General features: G+C 36.8%; 1 protein-coding gene across 3 annotated transcripts in view; it reads left to right on the top strand.

Annotated features, from left to right (window-relative positions):
- The window catches only part of FOXP2 (forkhead box P2), a gene marked incomplete at its 5' end in the record, with an annotated part of 192,678 nt that overhangs the window by 9,311 nt on the left and 177,367 nt on the right, over window positions 1–6,000 (top strand). The window lies entirely within an intron of this gene.

The raw sequence follows: 6,000 nt of genomic DNA, 5'->3' as shown, positions 1-6,000 counted from the left end.
TAGAGCAGAAGTCCATGAATAGGAGATGCCATCTAATAAGCGCACTGAACTAAGATGAGGGAGATGAAGTAACAGGAAGCAATAATGTTCCCCAAACAAATGTATGTGTAGTAACAAATATATATTATTTTATCTGAAATGTTAAATTGATTTTAGTGTGAATTCAATTTGGTTAAGCGTAGCAAAGGACAAAGAAGTATTTTAAACTGATGGCTATTATTTCAGAATGACAGCAGTCACAACTGACAGCTGTTTGGTACAAGAGGTATTTCCTGTCTTATTTCATTTATTTATTTCCATAAATAATTGTTTCTGTCTGTATAGTGAGTGCAGTCAGTATGATTTTTCTTTCTTTAGGGATCTCAGAACAGAAAGAAGCAGAACTTACATATATATAAATGTTAAAAGAGGTCTCTGCTAAGTATGTAACTGAATTTAGGAAGTATACTAGGTCACCTATTCTGCATAGTGGACATCAAACTAATCTACAAAGAAACAGTCAGTTCTATTGAAAATTTAAAATACTCTGCAACATGCCAGTCAGTCAAAAAAACAAGTGCCCCATACATTCTCTCCAACACAACTACACAAATATTTTAAGCTATCAGAAGGTGATCTGAAGAACCTTTTGAAGTCAAGTGTCATTTGTAGAAACTAGACTGGGCAGCTTCTCTTGGTAAGAGAACCTGAATGGGTGGATTTTACATCTGCGACTGTGCATATTAAGGCTCGAAATTACTTTGTAGTCACTTTGCATTACTTTGTATAGAGCTTTTGCAGCCATGGGACTGTTGAAGCCTGAACAGAATGTTTATTATTATATCGTGTGGTATGAAGTGTTTATATATTGTTATTTATAATAACTCAAGCTTGATTTTGGATTTAGAGATTAATTAGCAAAACTAATATCGCCTGTCTTTCAGGCATAGCAGTAATAAGCATTGCCCGGAGTAGGTTGCTTCCAGTAAGAAGCCATAGATAGTTCTATTACTGACCTCCACATTGCTATTTGTTTTATTAATGTGAGGGTTTATTTTAAATCTGTAAACTGATTATCTCTTCTTGTTCTCAGTGAATCCTTCCACCTGCTGGCTTTGGCTCCTCTTCCATGGGGTCTACTTTCCCTCATTCTTTCCTCTGGCTTTGTATCTGTCATTGTTGGCTCAGTTTCTTTCTCCACCCTCCACATTGTGCTCCCTTCACCTTTACCCTTTCTTGTCCGTCTCTTTTGAAAACACAAAATTCTGCTTCTGTGTATTTTACTGTATCGAGCTTGATGCCTGTGCATACCAATCTTTAAGTCTCTTTATTTAGCAAAGTATGTCTCTATATGGCTGTTATAGTTTATATAAGAGATGTTTTGAGAAGCTGGATGTTTTAATCTCAGAATAGTGCCTAATCATCTACCAAATACTTAGAAATGCTGTCTTAAGAGACAGAATTAGCATGCAGTCCCATCCCACTGAAGTTGCTGCCAACTGCAAAACAAAGATGTGTCTAGCTATGTTGTAGATAGTTAGCAAGCAATTTTTGTAAAGACCAAATGCTACCACTGCGATCTCTACTATTAAACAATACCCAAGAAATCTGGGACTGGAAGCAAAGATGAATTGCTACCCAAATCCAAGGAGCTCAGCAGCATGTGTCTGCTCAAAAAGAAAGACTGAATGAGGCTGCAATGGCAGTATTAAGTCATTTTCAGCAAGAACTTCAACATGAGAACTCTGGGAATAAACTGAGCCAAGGAAGACATTCACTTTAAGCTTAAAGATTTGGGTTGTGATGTGAAGCCTGTCTTCTCCCTTGGGTCGCCTAGAAGGGGTACAGTCCTAGTCAAATGAAGAAGCTTCCTTGAGAAGCTGGTTTATCTGAGCCCACTTTAAACTCGCTTGTGTGTGTGCTGTTAGTGTTGTATCTGTAGTGTTCTGGAGCACAGTATAATCTCAACTGCCTGAATATTCACCCAGATTCTTTGACTTTTTTAGTTTGCCCTGAGCTATGTCTGTCACAACTGGCAGTACCCACTAACCCAGTTAAAACTTGGCTCATGTACATCTGTCTGCTTGTGTTGCAGTCACTGCAGTGGGTGTGATGTAGATGTGTTCCCTGATCCGGGAAGGTTATAACTACTGATTTCTTCTGTGTTGTATTTATTGCATTGTATTTATGCACCTGATCATAATTGTTCAAGTCATTACATCTTTAGGATGATCTGTAATATACAACATGTATATTGCAATTTGTAGATGTGACATCTATGCATATGAGTAAAACAGAAGCATATGTAATTTTAGAATATGATACTTTCATAAGTTAAAACCAAACATTCAACCTAATTTATGTTTGTGAAGATACACAGAGACATTCCAGGAGAATCTATATATTTTTTCTTTGTTGCTTTCTTTAGGCTGTATGATCTTTTTATATACTTACATTCTTAAGGTTCGTCAGTTGCCTCTCTCCAAACTGTGCAAGAGTCTAACTGTGCTTCAAACTGTACTGCCAGTTTTCACATTTAAAAGCCCTCACACTATATAGTAATTTGTCTTCTCAGAGTGCTCTTCCTTTGAAATTCTTTTATCAAAATGAAAAGAGGAAGGAAAGATTGCTCTTCCCTGTATGTTGTATCTCCAGGTATCCTATAAATAATAAACTTAGTGTTTTGTTTTATTAATACTTTTAACTGTATCCTAAAATATAGAATATGATAGCAAAGCTCTACAATAGGTGGGCTTTCGTTGCACAAATTATTCTTCCATATACAGCGGCAGTCCATCCTTTGGTGCATTGCTAACCTGTGCATCTTATTATTTTTTTGTACTGCGGACCTCCTACAAGCCTCAGAACCTGTGTGGTGTTTTTTGCCTAAAAGTTGTTTGTCGCAGGTAATTTTATGGTTTTGGTGCTCTTTTGCAATCTTCTACAGTGTTCTGTGGAAACAGAAACAGATCATCTTGTGTTGGTCTTTGAGGCTTTGCTATCAGGTTCCTCAGGAGAAATGGCAAAGACCAGCCTATATTCTCTTCAGTCATAAGAAACAACCCATAAAGAAACATTCACTCCCAAACTTCAAGATTTGACTTCACAAGTAAATAAAGTTAATGGTAGAGTCTGTGATCTGCTATAGATAGTACTAATGTGAGCAAAGTTTTTCTGTTTGTGAATCTGAGGTACAAGATACACTGAACCTGCTGTTGGAAATTGTCCTTTATTCCAGTTAGTCCCGCTTTAGAACCTCTGATGGTATTTGTCCTAAATCAGAAAATCTCCCAGATTCTTCCAGATGTGGAGGACCCAACACATTAGGAAACAGAAATGCTTTGGAAGTTGGAGTGTATTTTCCACCAGCCCCTTTCACAACAGAAAATGTCTCTAGCATCCTGAATACACATATGTTCACTTTCTGTGTTTTTACACGTTAGGAAATCATCATGACAGCCTGAAATGTAGAGCAGATCCTTTGCAAGTCTAAGAGGGAAGGAGAGCAAATCTTGCACAGGATCTGCTCTACATTTCAGGCTGTCATGACCATTTCGTGACACTTCAGAGGTGAACATAGCTCCAGCTGAGGAGGTGAATATCGTCTTCTCAGTCTGTATCCTTGGAGTAATTGATGTGCAGTGCACGCATCATTAATATTAATTGTGTGAAGTCTAAGTATTTTTTTAATAATGTCTGAAGTATTTCTCAGAAATTCTAAGAAAATTAGAATATCGATTCAATGCAAATTCAAGCAGTGTACATAAATAATTGGCAAGACTTCATGAAACAGTTGCTTTTGGGATTCATAACATTTGGCAAACAGGTAGTTGTTTCATTGTGAGAACATCAGTGAAGACTGTAGAATTTATCTAAATTATATGTAGTAATGAGATACACAAAAATATTGTTGTCCTTTTAGAAAAGTCTTCAACATTAGCCTTTATCCTTTTGTGGTCTTCCATGTTTCTCAGAGCTTTTTAAGATTATACATGAATTAGAAATATATTACCATACTCACAGATGTCTACTGAAGTTCCCAAGACATAGCAAACCCAGAAATGTTAAATGAAATCGGTCCTACAGAATATATTCTAAAGCATTGATGTAACAGAAAATCAAGGAAAACGGGTAAGTTGCTGCATCATTTTTTTCCCTCTACTTAAAATTGTGTTAGATCAGTCAAACGTGGTAGTTACTGAAAGGTGTGCTCTGCATACCTGGTAAAAATGAAGAGGAAAGGCAGCTATGTAAAATGTCTTTATGGGTTTCAACAGCAATCAATAGTAATGTTTATTAAATATGTTTTAGTGGGTAAATGCATCATGAAAGTTGAAAATTTTCTATAATTTTCAATAATTAATCTATAGAAAAATAATAGAGTTGCTGTATTCAAAAGCAAAAAAGAAGGCAGCAAGGGCTTATTTGAAAGGATGAAGAGCTATGAATTATACCAGGGCTCAAGTAAGCAGAGACCAGAGAAGTAAGATGAATTGTGGAGTAGGAACTCAAGGTTAAGAAGCTCTGTAGTTCCTGGGACAGAAGAAACTTGGGGTAGGAACATCCACACTTGTAAGCAGAGCAGCCTTTGTGGCCTGCGATGCAACTAGGGCAATCCTTCCTCCATTTAATTTCTTGTCTCTCTCCCACATTACATGACATTCCCTTTCAGATCAGTTTCCCCACCTCTTTACAGCCCCCTCCCATCCTTCCCTCTTGAACGCACGGTTGTACAGCCACAGCTTCCCAGTTCACAGCCTCAATGCCTGTTGACGCTTGTCCTTTTATTTTGGCCGCCTCTGACCATCAGCACCTGTCCTTGCCCACTGCAGCTGCTGGGCTCTTCACACAAGGAGAAAGCACCTTGTTTTTTGGCATGATACGATACTACACTTAGCACATTCTCTGAAAAAAATGCTGTGCTAACATGCCTGCCTTCCCAACTACTCTAATGAAACAAAAGGGAGCAAGTGAGCATGTGAGGCTGAGAACAAAATTGTGCTTGCTCAAGTTTAGTCATAGTGGCTAGGCTAAACCTCTTTTAAAAACAAGTTGATTAACATTGACAACATAAAGTATAGATTAGGAAGCGTATTCCTTGTGATATAAGCGGTAGTAGAACTCTGAGAAATGTGAAATAAACAAAGCCAGATTTTATCAAGTCCAGAAAAGTATACTGAATGTAGAATTTTAATTCGTGTGTTATTGAGCTCTGGGATACATGAAATATTTGCATAAGAAAGTATGAACAATGATCTCAGATCTTAAAAATTGCATTGCCCATTTTTTTAAGAGCTCCATGATGGAGTAACATTGTGAAAAATGAAAATAAAAATATATTTAAGATAAATACCTTGGCGCTATGGATTTGTTTTCATTTGGCCAGCAGTCTCTAAGATTAGAGTTGGGTAATTTCAGCTAACACTAAATATTATAACTCATTTGTGACTGTACCATACAGCAGAAACAGTAGGAGATGCATAGCAGTAGAAACAAGAAAAACATAAATTTAACACAATAATTTTACATTGAAAGTGCTTTAGGGAGCAAGCCTACTTAATTGAAGAGGACATAAGCACATGTTTATCTGCTGTGTTTAATAGAGAATGTGTAACACATTGGTAAAAATAAGCATATACTTAAAGAGCTTAACAGTCGCAAAGGTAATAACAGGAGTCATGGAATAAAAGCCTGTGTATTTCTGAAATGTATAATTTAAAGATCCTATTTTACAGTCATAAATACTACGAGTTTATACTTGAGACAAATCTTGTGTTTAACATGTAGCATTCTTGCTGCAGGTTTCTAAGTGATACAGGTAACTTCTTTCAGTTTTCTGCCCCTATCCTTAACCATAGAAATAATTTTAAGGGCTATAAGTCTTAGCACTAAATAAGGGCTATAAGACTTAGCAGTAAATAAGTAAAATCACTGGTAATGTTTGTAAAGTATCGCACCACGTATATTTTTCTGCGTTACAACACAGAAGAATGAGTTGAAATATCACCACTCAATGCCACG

This window comes from Nesoenas mayeri (genome assembly GCF_963082525.1).
Source record: "Nesoenas mayeri genome assembly, chromosome: 1".
Lineage (NCBI taxonomy): Eukaryota > Metazoa > Chordata > Aves > Columbiformes > Columbidae > Nesoenas > Nesoenas mayeri.
This window is presented reverse-complemented; position numbering and strand designations above follow the sequence as displayed.